The 14,174-nt window shown below is 38.4% G+C and overlaps 1 protein-coding gene across 1 annotated transcript in view; it reads right to left on the bottom strand.

Moving 5' to 3' along the window:
- The window catches only part of LOC137325294 (ras-related protein Rab-3B), a 125,300-nt gene extending 119,975 nt beyond the window's left edge, over positions 1–5,325 (bottom strand). The window contains exon 1 of the mRNA XM_067990217.1: positions 5,236–5,325. The gene's annotated coding sequence lies outside the window, so the exon portion shown is untranslated. The remainder of the gene's footprint in view (positions 1–5,235) is intronic.
- Between the last annotated feature and the right edge of the window lie 8,849 nt (positions 5,326–14,174).

The raw sequence follows: 14,174 nt of genomic DNA, 5'->3' as shown, positions 1-14,174 counted from the left end.
CCAAACAATAACAATGAGATAAAAGGGGAGATCTGTAGACAGTTCACAGAGATGTGCATGAACAACAGGCAATTGGGTGATTTTAAATATCCCAAAATAGACTGACTTAAAGATAATGTATATGGTCAAAGTGGGGGACAATTTTTAGAATGCTTGCAAGACTGCTTCATCGTCAGTATGTTTCTAGACCAACATGAAAGAGGCATTAGATTAAATTCTGGGAAATGAAGTAAAACAAATAACTGATGAGAGTAGGAGAACAAATGGGAAATAGCAACTACAACATAGTTAGGTTCAATGTAAAAACAGAAAAGGAACGCAAAGAGTTAAAGATAAGGATACTGCGTTGGAAAAAGGTAATGTTGAGTGAGATAAGATGGGATCCAGCCCAAATTAACTGGGCAGAAAAGGTAGCAAACAGGCCAAAGTATCAGCAATGGGGAGTCTTTAAATATGAAGTAGATAGAGTCCTACAAGGCAGAAAGGGGGTGCATCAAACGGTAGAATTTCCTCCCCTATCATGCTTTTCATCCCACAGACGTTCCTATATTACTCTGTCAGAAGACTCTAGAGAGTTTAAGAACAGCTGATGCCTCTGTTTCATTTTGCCTCCCTCTGAAGAATGACTGACCCTCTGCTCATCAACTCTTCCCAAAATAGAAGCATAAAAATTTATTAGCAGAGGAGGTGATTCAGCCTATCATGCATGTGTAGGCTCTATGCTAGAGCAATTCAAAACTAATCCCACTAACCTGCTCTCTCCCTATAGCCTGTACTTTGCTCGGCTTACATTATTTATCCAATTTTCGCTTGAGGGAAGCATTGGTCTCGGTCTCAACCTTTTATGCTTCAACAGTCTTCTGTGTAAAGAAAATTCTCCTAACCTCTTTCCTCGCTTTCTTAGCAATAATTTTAAATTAACGACCCCTCATCACTGACTTCTCAACTAGAGGAAATAGTCTATCCCTATTCACTATCAAAACTCATGATTTTATAAGCTTTTATTAAATCTCCGTTTAGCTCCAGTAGAGATAGTCCCACCATCTCAAGTATTTCCTCAACTATATTTTCCCATCTCTAGCATCATCCTGGTGAATTAATGCTGAACGGTCTCCCTAGCTTTAATGTCCTTTCTATAATGGAGTGCCCAAAATTGCACAGTTTTTCTAAACGTGGCTGAACCAATGTTTTGTATAAACTCATCATTATTTCTTTATTCTTGCACTCAATGCCACTTTTATAAAACCCAGAATTCTACTGGCTGTTTTATGGCTTTATCTTTTTACATTTTCAAGGAATTATGTACTTTATGTCTGGGTTCACCAACATCCTTCAGCATCTTTCCATTAAGTACATACCCCCATTCCTTGTTTTTTCTCTCAAAATGTAATACCTCACTCTTACATTAAATTGCCTCTGCCACTTGTCTGCCCATTCTGCTAACCTGCCTATGTCTATCTTAAGTCTTTTACAGACTTCCTCACTGTTTGTCAAACATCCTACTTTTATATCAGAAAATTTTGAAATTGTGCTCCCTATACTCAACTCCAAGTCCTATTCCTTAACTCTCCATTCATAACAATTTGGTCTTATATACACTGAGAACAAAAGTGGATCCAGCACTGATCTCTGTGGTACATGACTGCCAACCTTTCTCCAAGCAACCTTTCTTCAGCCAACATCCATTCACCATAATCCTTTGCTTCCTGTCCATCAACCAACTCACTATCTGTATTACTACATTGCCTCTTATACCATGTTCCTGAATTTTTCTACCACGCCTCCTGTGTGACACCTTATTGAACGTCGTCTGAAAATCCAAATAGTCTACATCTATTGCATCCTTTTTATATATTCAAATTGATCATTTCTTTAAAAAACTCAAACTCTTAAATTTATCAAACATGCCTTGCCATTAATAAATCCATGCTAACTGTCCAACAGTGAAGGAAAGATCAGAAATATGCTATCTTGGGGCTTACAGGACACAAACCCCTATCTTGCACAATATTACAAGCCAGGATTTAACACTGTAGCATAAATAGGACTCAAGTAAGTTTAAACAGCCTGGTTGACTTTCCTTCAGGACATGCCAATAACATGCTTGGAGTACATCAAAAGCTAGGGTGCTCTTCAATAAGGTTTGCACTAAATCTTCCCTCTCTCAAAGGTGGAGGCATAGTTCCACCTAAAGGACAGTGAATTCAATTCATTCTCATGCTTTTTCTCCAGGTTCCTATTTCACCTTTTAATTTATTTAATATTTTCAGGAGCTTAGCAAAATACACTGATAAAAATGTTTTTGTAAAAATAATTTTCCTGACCAGCAGGGAGATCCATCAGATTGGTTCATTTCTTGCTAGGTCACTCCATGACATCATTGAGAGAGTCCCTGCGCATCCATTGAAATCAACTGTGGAGCAACATCAGGGAGTATTCGCCATTCGCAAATGTTAGTATGCCCTAAATCAGCTCTTAGCTCAGTCAGATATAACAGCCTGCCATTGTTTCAATGGAACCACTTCAGGGTGCAAAGTGACACCTCCTTTCAATGACATCACAGAGCAGCCTAGCAAGGAGGAAGACCCAATCTGACAGGACTCCCTGATTTTTGTCAGTGTAATGTTTCACTATAAAATAGGGGAGGTAGGGGGCAGGGGCATTTCAATCAGAAATGACTTTCCCTCCAATTTAATTGAAAACCAGAAATGCACATCACGTCATTCAGCAGTTTTTATACTGGCATTCGTTTAGTCCAGATTCTGTGAGTCTGCTCCCAGCATTTACATTGCTAAATCTGAGTCCCATATCCTAGTGGAGTAATCATAAACCCATAAAAAACTGGGTCTGCAAATCTGCTGTCAGAATAAGGGAGCCAGATTTAGAAATATAAACACCAGGTTCATCAACGCCAGTCTCCCAAAATCCAAACTAGATGAGCATCAGTATAAAAGTAGTTATTGAAATACCTAGAAGTTACAAACACATTCAATCCAATCATCTGTGCCGGTATTCACCCTCCACACAAGCAAACATGTCCGGATAATCTGTTTTTGACGGTGTTGTCTAAGTGATAAATGTTGGCTAGGCCACCAGGAGAATTTCCCTGCTCCTCTTCAAATAGTAACATAGGTTTTTCACGTCCATCTGAGAGGGCAGATGGAACCTCAGTTTAATGCCCCATCCAAAAGACGACACCTCTGTTAGTGCAGCACCCTCTCAGTATAGCACTGAGAGATATAGGTCAATGTTTAGGGTGTGACCTTTCACCAGAACCCTAACAACAAAAACATAACAACTTGCATTTATATATCACCTTCTAACAGAAAAAAAAGTCCCAAAGCACTCCACAGAATTATCATCAGGCAAAAAAAAGGTCAAGCCAAAGGAGATGATAATAGATTAAAAGCTTGGTCAAAAGGGTGGATTTTATCGAGGGTATTAAAAGGGGAGAGGTGGAGAAGCTTAGGGAGGGAATTCCAGAGTGTAGGGCACAGACAGCTGAAGGCATAGCTGCTAATGGTGGGGTGAAGGGAGCAGGGGATGCACAAGAGGCCAGTCAGAGGAACACAGAGATCTCAGAGGGTTGTAGAGCTGGAGAAGGTCACAGAGATAGGGAGGATGAGACCGTGAAGAGATTTAAACATAAAGCTGAGAATTTCAAATTTGAGTTGTTGAAGGACCAGGAACCAACGTAGGTCCATGTAGTGGAGAAAAGAAGCTGGGGGTTATCTCTGCTCTCCAGGATGATCAAGTCTACGCCCCTTGGATTTGAGGGAGCAAAGATGGTAGCCATACCAGGGGAAACAAACAGGGTGGGAGAAAGGTTTTTTATTCGTTCATGGGATGTGGGCATTGCTGGCAAAGCCAGCGTTTATTGCCCATCCCTAATAGAGTTTTACTGGGGTTAACGGCATCAAAGGTGGAGGAAAGGGAGCGATGAGCAGATTGATTGTTGCACAAGTATCATGGCAAATGGAGGGCCAAAAGCTAGACAGTTGAGACTTAATCTGTTTTTCTCTTTCAATTGATGCAATCTGTGCATTTCCTGATTTTTATTTCAGATTCCCAGCAGTCACAGTTTTCTTTTTATCTTTACTGTCTTTCTTCCTTTGCAGCTAGATAATTTAGCTCCTCAAAGTTTTAAAAGGCATCTGATTCTAAAGATTTCTCCAGAGTCCCATAAGGCTCCACTGTTATATCTGGGAAGAACAGGAAGATAACTGCGAGTAGTCGCTACTGGTAACTGCTGTTTTTCATAGCTGTTACTGCTGAAATTCCACGTGAAATAGCCCAGTCTGGAAGTTTTACACTGGGTAACTAACCAGTTATGTTGCAAAAAAACCCCTAAAAGCAAAGAAATTGTATTTTTTAAACCCAGTTAGTTGATTTTATTCGAGGTCAGTATGTTATTGTTCTAAATCCCTTAAGAACTGTCCATCACATGGTGCAGGATCCAGAAAGTACCAGGTGCACACTTAAATAATTTTCCAATAGTCACCATTGCAGTCACTACCTTTAAATCAACTACTATCTAGCATTGGAGGACAAAAACATGACAAGATTGATTGACGTTATTTAAGTCCCTTTGGGGGATTAGATGGTAAAATTGTTACTTATTTTGCACAATAGCAAATACGGGTCAAACACTTTGATTCCAGTTGTAAAACCATAATGCGCAGCCTGTCAGTAAACAATATAGTAACATCGCGCAATGTTAGACCAGACTGGCGAGGCTTTTTTCAAAATAAAGCAGTGTTGTTTCACAGTGTCGTTCAATGTGTGTATCAGACTTACTCGGCCGTTTAGTAGCAATATAAAATATCACATTCCGGAGATGAATTAAAACGGTATCTTGTTTGCATCGGACGGAATTTGCTTTACCTCCAAAAGCAATAAATGTTTTGCGATCTGATCGACAGCTCCCGGGTTCAGAACACGACGGAGGTGCTGAGGGAGTCGGGGAAATTCGTCGCAAATTCGCTGCGATTTTAACGTACAACGAAAGCCTGCGCTGAAAGTGAGTCTCCGGATTAGGAGCAAAAAATACCACCTAGTAGAAGAGATCAGCTGCCCGAAAATAAAATACTTTTGTATCCAGAAAGAAAGAGCAATATCAGCTTTTAAGAGGAATTGGAAATACAAACCGTGCTTGACTACTTACAATCTGATCAATCAGAATTGGGAAATGAAACATATCCTTACGGAAGATGTAAAGTTAAATGAGACTCTCACCTTATTGTGTGCTGTCCTGCTCAGCTCCTTTGAAATAACTGAGCTAACCCGGATATGTCAAAAAAATTAACAAAAGAATATTCTTATTCAAGGTTTAATAGCAACAGACATGAAACCGCCAGGTCGATTCCACAGTGGAGAGTTCAGTTGCAGCTCCAGCTGTCTCAAGCAGATGACTGTGAGCAGCCGCTGCTGTTTTCAGAAAGTGAGGGTATTCCGACACGATCCAGGCATCTTGCTGCTCTGGCGGGGCAGATGAGATTGGAAGACGTCAGAGGAGGAACACAAGCGTCTCCCCGCCCTTGCCAATAGCGTGGATTTTTACTCTGAACACGCAGCGAACGTCATGCCGCACGCACCGCTCTTTCTAACTTTCTTCCTGAAGTGTTGCTGACATCAGATGGACCACACCTTGATCAGTATCATATCCAAAACAAAAACATGGAGATGTTAAAAGCCAAGTGGTTTTATTTGTATTCATTATCAATGCATTTTTGTATTGGATTGTTTCGACATAAGTATTTTAAAATTACTGTAGAAACCACAGAGAAAATAAGTGGGATTACAAGAAAATAATCCTCATCCAAGTGACTCAGAGCATGTAGAAAAGCTCAAGAATTTAATCAGATCGTGGCTGATCTCTACCTCAACTCCATTACCCGCCTGAGCTCCATATCTCTTGAAAACCTTACCTAAAAAAAAAAATCTATCCACCTCAGTCTTGAAAGCTCCAATTGTTCCAGCACCCGCAGCCTTTTGGGGCAGAGAATTCCAGATTTCTACTACCCTTTGTGTGAAAAAGCGCTTCCTGATTTCCCTCCTAAATGGCCCAGCTCTAATTTCAAGATATGTCACCTTGTTCTTGATTCCTCCAGAGAAAATAGTTTCTCTGTATTTACCATATCGAATCCTTTTAACATTTTAATCACCTCGATTAGATCACCCCTCAATCTTCTGAACTCAAGGGAATAAAAACCAAATTTATGCAACCTGTCCTCACAACTTAACCCTCCAGTTAGATCCTTTTCACGTTCTCTGCTCCAACTCTTTCATCATTACTATATCCTCTCAGCCCTAGTATTCCAATAAGCCTACATTGCACTTTTTCCATGGCCCTCATTCTGGTACATGTCACTAATCACATTATGGTCTATTTTTAATATCACTAAAACTTGAAGGAGAATGTTAGAAAGACTAACTGTGTAGTTTCATGGTCTCTGTTTACTGTAAAATCATATTGTGGTCAGGGCAGGAAGATGCTTGCATTTCCTGCTCTGATTTTCTTAATTTCATTATATATCAGACCTTTCAAATGGCACTCACTCAGTGAGTCACTCATTTTAAGTTTAAAAACGTGACCTATTTTGAGGTGTCTCAATCTGAAAAATAAAACAAACACAGCTCTGTATTTTAAATAGGTTTTCAATCTGTCACACTCTTCATAAATCACACTCCTAACATTTCACTGACATTAGCAGCCATGGGAAGGGAAGTAAATGTAGCAACCTCATGATGTGCAGATGATTGTCATACTTAAGGACATCATCAAACTCTCAAACATACTGCAGCCCTGTCCCTAAAGTCACTTACAACATTCAAAGGAATGTTACTGGATTTTCTCAAGCAAATTTTCTCCCCTCCTGAAGGTACTGATGTAAGTTGTAAATGAAGTGTCCTTTTTTGTTCACTTACAACAGATTGCATTGATGAGTTTATTTGATATAATTCACAATGGCAAATATATGAATGAAGCAGACTTGCATATTATGGTTTCATTTGTTTTTCAATGAAATTTCAATAGAAAGCTGCTAATATCATCCGTACATAATAGATAAGAGAAATTTCATTTCACAAAGAACTAATACAGACTGGAGTTACTGGACTAAGCACACAACAGGGGAATAGAAACCTAAGTACTGATCCAACTGCAAAATGTGTACAGTGTCCTCTGCTGGCAACTCATTTCTGCATCACTTGCAGAGAAGCTGCTGTCTGCAACTTTACCGGTTTAATAAAGGTCAATCTCCAGTGCTGCTTATATTATTTTTGCAACAATGTACAAAAAACTATTCATAAAATCGGGGTACTATCCACAACTACAAGAGCTGTACCTAAGAACTGAAGTGTAGTGAATGCAATCCCAATATTCAAAAAAGGAATCAAACATAAATCAAGTAAAACAGTAAGTCTAACATCTAAAATAGAGAAAATGATCTTGAGCACTTTATGAATGCTGTTAACATTCATTTAAAGAATGTAGTATTTCTAAGCTTAGGAATAAGTTGCCATAGAAGCAATAGGTCATATTTCACTAAAATGCCGGAATTCTTTGAAATTAGTGGATGAAAGCTGTCCAGTGGATATAATTTACCTGTATTTTCAGAAAGTGTTTGATAAAACTTTAAAGATAATTGAAGCTCATGAAATTAATTCAAAACAGAAGGCGAGGAGAAATGGAAGGGATTTTGTGTGGATGGCGGTGACCGATGGAATTCTGCAGGGGTCTGTTCTAGGTCCCCTGCAGTTCAAACTATTCATATTAAGGGTACCTAGAGTATAATATAGTATGAAATTTGCTGATGACATAAAACTATGTGGCTATACGATAAGAACAAGCAAGATTGATAGCAAAGGGATCTGAGCCAATTAAATAGAAGGGCTAAGAAAAAACAGGTGGATTTTAACGTATGTGAGTTAACGCACATTGGAAAAAGAAACACACAACACCTGGACACAATGAAGAGGTGTGTATGTTAGCAAAGGTGAGAAAGGAAAAAAACAGTATGAATACGGACTATTCATTGAAAGTATTAACAAGATTAATCAAGGTTATTTGATTATCAATTGAAACAACTTATTCTAACATGTAGATTATTGGCAGAAGCCACATTTGGAATATTTTGTGCAGTGGTTGGAAACTGTACCCCCTCTCCCAGGTTTAATCCTAGGTCTGTGCTGTTCTCAGCTGGGTGAGTGATAGAGCAGAGGTGCTGCGATTTGCCTCCCAAGTTTGTATCCCAAGTTTAGGAAAGGGAAAATCAGCCAGGGTTCCTGTTCTTGATTTGCTATACACCAACACCTACCAGAAGTGGGCCTATTTGATGATGGATAAAGACAGATCGGGTTTGCCTCTGATATTGTTGTATAGGCTTCTGGTGTTCAATGTTGTTAGTGCAGCTATACCCTCATGAACACCTTGAGGCATTGGAATTGGAAGAGAAAATAAAGTTTACAAAAAGGCTGAAGATTAAATGATTAAGTAAGAAGGTTGGGAGTAGACATAATCAAATCTTCTAAAATGTCGTTAAGCAGGACATTTGCTTTAGACTGTGAGCACAGAATGAAAAGGCTCAAACACAAAACTGGCTTCATTGTGTATCAAATCTTCACAACTGCGTTCTCAGTATAGCGTGCTGATGTACTAAAATTCCCATGTCGAAACAGTTCGTAATACAGTTACGATTACTAAGGCATGTCTTTACTTGAATGACACCTTAGAAAGTGATTCATTTAATTGTATGGACCCTTATTTGGTCAATCACCTGAAATGGAATTCAATGAAAGTTTAAAGTATGTAATGTCATACATTGTTCACCAAAATCACAAAGGTTTTCAGAAAGTTTTCAGAAGAGAAGGCTTTGGATATAAAGTTAGATGGTTCAAGAAAGTAGAAGTAGAAAATATAAAGTGTGCTCCAAGTTATTCAATAGTCTAAGTTCCTAACGGTAAAAGGAAGTACATAGTAACAGCCAACAGAAAAAGTAAAGTATGTGAAAGGTTAGCTAAGTTGGAAGAAAACATAAATGAAAAAGACAACAACTCATCACAGACACACTCTAGGACATTACAAGGGAAAGCAGCATTACCTGTCACTGCAGCTGGCCTATGCCTCAAGGATGGGTTGTATCAGTCTATATTCACATCATCAATACACAGGTTTAACACTAGAAACATTGAATATAGATCATGAACTTAATTTTGCTAAGTCTGAGATCCTGGACATTAAACGAAGTGAAATTTGGCTAATGCTGAAATATTGTGATATTTACATTTACATTTACTCTTTTGCTTACGATTTAGATTTAGTTGATTGATATTAAGTGTAAGTTTGTTTTTACTGTAATCATCAATTCTTAACCTTGCAAATCATATTATCACAGATGTAGTTAAATTAAGTAGTGCTAATAATGCGTCTGTGTCCAACTCGATCTTTAATGCCTCAGGCAGAAACAATAAAATTTCACTTTACTCAATATTGTACTGTGGTTCTGGTATTGTACAACTGGCTTGGTCAATAATTAATAAAGAATCATAGAATGATACAGCACAGAAGGAGGCCATTCGGCCCATCATGCCTGTGCCGGCACTTTGAAAGAGCTAACCAATTAGTCTCACTACTCTGCCCTTTCGCCATGGCCATGCAAGGTTTTTCCCTTGAAGTATTTATCCAATTCCCTTTTGAAAGTTATTATTGAATCTGTTTTCACCACCCTTCCAGGCAGTGTGTTCGAGATCATAACAACTCACTACATAAAAACATTTCTCCTCATCTCGCCTCTGGTTCTTTTGCCAATTACTTTAAATCTGTGTATTCTGGTTACTGAACCTATCCTTCAGACTTTGCCATATAACTATAGGATCCCTACACAGACCTCACAGAAACACAACTGGTTGAAGCCAATTTTTAAATTGTATTTACCTACCTAAAATCATGTAACATAAGCACAGAAACTTCAATTTACATCACAATATCTTTCAACAATTGAGATCAAAAATCCATTACAATTGGTGAAAGATAAACAAGTGTGCTTTCTCCTAAACTTACTTTACATTGTTTGCTATGATCAAAGCTTGAAACAACGGACTACTAAAAAGAGGTTGGCCATCTGTATTTGTATGGAAGTAATTTTAAAACTAGCCATGTGATACTGTTAATTTCTCCTGTGCTCTGGTAAAGCCTTTCACTTTGAGGACCAGAGGAAATATTGCAGCTCCAAAAATCCTAAGCATTACCCAATCAAAATTATGATTTTTTTTAAAGGATTGTTCTAGTAGTAGAAATTAAATAATCTTCACCTATTCTGTGCATTTCTCCAATATTTATCCTTTGGAATTTGCTGAAAATATTTTTTGCGGATGCTGTAAGAAAGGAGCGAATATTCTGAAGATTAAAAATGTCAGGCACTCAAAAATTTAACTGTGCCAGTGAAACTAGTATGTTTAAACAACAAATATTTGGGAAAAGCAGAGCACAGAATGATCAGTAGCAAAGGAAAAGTCCCTATGCAAACAGTTTCCATGTTTGTTATATTGTTAGGATTTTATTTTTAAAGTAATAGGTCTTACCTGATAAAATGGATCATCAGCTCTTTGTCCCCATCCTCATCACAATGGAAGCATATGAATGTTAATGAACCAATGCTAAACTATGGTCAGGTTTCCAAAATGCTCTTTCTGCAGATGCTGCCTGATCTGCTGAATGTTTCCAACATTTTATGTTTTTGTTTTTTAATCATGTGTTTTGTTGATAGTTAATTAGAATGTTTAATTTTTTTAAACAGGAGAGTGATATGTAGCAACTACTACAAAATTCACTGTTTACAGAGATCCCTTACAAAGTCAGAAACCAGTGCTACCAGACACAAGATTCCACCCCTACCCAGTGCTATCATGACCCATGTCCTGCTCCTTCCCTCACTGCTGACTCGGGTTGTCAACTCTCCAGGATTGTCCTGAAGTCTCCAGGAATTCAAGATTAATCACCAGGGCACTGCTGCAAGCAACCAGGGTGAAAAATCATAGGAGCATTAATTGTGTCTTTTTTTCATTTTCTTTGAACACTTTTATCAGTTTTTAAAAATATTGGCGATGGAGAAAAAGGTTGTTTGACTAACAGTCAAGAATCATCCAATTGGATAACAAAGAGTCTGTTCGCTTTCCAATTGGCATGGGAAGGTGGTGCATTGCAGGGATAGACATGTTAGGCAACCAATGGTGGGAGCATGGGGACAGAGTGGGGTGGTTGGAGGCAGGAAATCATGTGATGAAACATCCTGGAATACGTCCACCCAGATTTGAAAATCCTACTGCCAATAGACAGCAGGAATCCTCAGTTCTACCAAACCTCAGCTTCCTTCTCAGCAGTGATGTCAGATCAAATGGTTCCCCATACTGCTGAACTCCAGCAACCCCAATGTAGTCCCATCAAACTCCAGGACCCCAACCCAGTTCTGCCAAACCCCAGGACTTTTCTACCAAAGACCAGGACTGCCTCCAGGTGTAGGTAAAACCCATTTCCCTTCCTAGTACAGCTAAATACCAAATATCTACCTCCAATTGGTGCATTTTGCATACCATTATGTGATGTATTCTCAGCTATTAAAATGGTATGGGATAAAAGTTAGATACGATAAAATACATAAAAGTTGCAATAGGGAAACAAACCATTCAGCCCAAAAAAAACCATGTTGGCCTTTACTCTCCACGCAAGCAAATAGTTCTAATTACATTTACCCACCCTGTTCCCATAGCTCTTCAACCCCTTTTCCTTCATCTACCTAGCCAATCTAATCTTGAATGTTGACATAGTTTCTGCCTCAACCACTAACCCTGGAAGTGAATTCCACAGCCTCACAATTCTGAAGAAGTTTCTGCTGCCCTCAATTCTAAATCTTACATTTAACCTTGTATCTATGTCCCCTCATTCCTCTTCTTGACTGTAAACAATCTGCTTTGACCTACCCTGTCCCATCCATTCATAATTTTAAACACCTCTACCATATTGCCCCATAATCTGTGATGTTCTAAAAGACCTAATTTTTCAAATCTTTCTTCGTACTTGTATTTCCTATCAGGCGTCATCCTAGTGAATCTGTGTTGTACCCTCTATAAAACCTCAATATTCTTCCTATAATGTGGAGTCCAATACTGCACACAGTACTCTAACTGATATTGTATTAGGTTTTATATAGGCTCATCATTACCTTTTGGGTTTTATAGTTTATACCTCGAGATAAAACCTAGAATTCTATCAGCTTTTTTAAAAAATAGCCTTATCAACCTGAGGTGCTGCCTTTAATGTCCTGCAAACCTGTACTCCCAAATAACGCCAAGCCTACTTCCATTCAGAGTATAATTACTGCATTTTTTAAAACTAAAATGTATCACCTCACATTTGCTGACATTGAATTCCATCAGCCACTTTTTAGTCCATTCCTCATCTTTAAATATAGGTCTTCTAAACAGTTAACTATACCTCCCATTTTAGCATCATCCGCAAATTTTGACACCATGCCCTCTAGTTCGGTATTGAGATCATTGATATATGCAGTGAACATAATTGGTCCCAGAACAGAACTTTGCAGGACACCATTATCCACTTCCAATCACTCTGAAAAACTGACCTTAATTCCTACTCTTTTTTTCCCCCTTCTAACCAATTTTTCATCCATTTTTCTATCCTCCCCCTAATTCCATACCCCTTAAACTTCTCTAGTAATCTCCCATGTGGTACCATGTCAAAGACATTCCTATAGTACATGTGCACTAATCCACTGCATTCCCCCCATCTACCATGTCTTACCTCCCCAAAGAATTCTATGAGGTTTGTCAAGGACAATCATCCTTTTTGATATTTATGCTGGCTACTTCAATTATTTTTTCTTTATCTAGATACGTGGTAATTTCATCCTTAAAGACTAAAATTTTCTCTACCAGATATTAAGCTAACTGGCCTGGAATTACCAAGAGTAGATCTCTCTCCCATTTTAAAATTGAGTACTATATTGTCTATTCTCCAGTCTTCTTGCACACATCCAAACTCAATAGAGCTCTGAAATATAATTTCTAGGGTCTTCACAATTTCCTCCCCCAACTCCTTTAGGATCCAAGGATATATCCCTTCTGGCCCTGGTGCTTTGTCTTCCCTTAGCTTAACACATTTTTCTAAAATTTCCTTTTATCCATCCCAATATCACACATCACACTCTCAACCACTTCAGGATTCTCCTCCACTCCGATATCCTTCTCTTTATTAAAGACCGATTCAAAGTACTAAATACCTCTGCTATTTTTTGATCGTTTACGAATTCACAATCCTTTCCGGGGTCCGACCTCACTTTTAACAATTCCCTTTTTACTGATATATTTGTAAAATACCTTAATGTTCCTCTTAGCTTTCCTTATCCCACCCTCAAGCTCTTACTTTCTCATATCCTCCTTTAGTTTTTTCATTGTTCTTTTGGTCCTCATAGGCCGCCTTCAATTTTATTTGGTTTCTAACCTTTTTATTTATCCATTGCATCCTAAAACTATTTAGTTTTCCTCTTATTTTAGTGCAATATACATTCTGTGCCTTTATAATCTCAAACAATATTCCACTGTTGCTCTACAGTCCCGAATGTCAATTTCTCTTTCAACCTTACCTTAGCTAGCCCACTCATCTTTCTAAAATCTGCCCTAAGCCAATCTCTTTCTAGCTGGATTATAAACCTCATCATATTGTGGTCACCACTCCCAAGGTGCTCACCCATATTTAGCTCACCTACCTGATCTATTGCATTACTCATAAACAGATCTGGCAATACCTCCGCCCTTGTAGGCCTACTAACATACTGCTCAAGGGAGAAAACTGTACACATTTGAGGAATTACATTCCTTTTTCTCCACTTTATCTATCCCAATCAATTAAGTGGATGATTACAATCTCTCAGAACAATAATGTTATTCCCACTAGTTTCTCGAATCTGACTGAGGATTTCCTTTCCACAATTTGGAGGTCTGTAATAGTCTTACTAAATGTAAATAAACCTTTTTTTAAATCATTGAGATCCAACCATATTGCCTCTGTCTGTACCCCTTCCTTGACTAAATCACCTTCTCTAAAGCATGTATTCCCTTTGTAACCAATATTGCCACACCACCTCCTTTCTTTTTTTTAT

The sequence above is a fragment of the Heptranchias perlo genome, chromosome 9, assembly GCF_035084215.1.
Source record: "Heptranchias perlo isolate sHepPer1 chromosome 9, sHepPer1.hap1, whole genome shotgun sequence".
NCBI lineage: Eukaryota > Metazoa > Chordata > Chondrichthyes > Hexanchiformes > Hexanchidae > Heptranchias > Heptranchias perlo.
The sequence above is the reverse complement of the archived record's forward strand: the minus strand, read 5'-3'. Positions and strand labels throughout refer to the sequence as shown.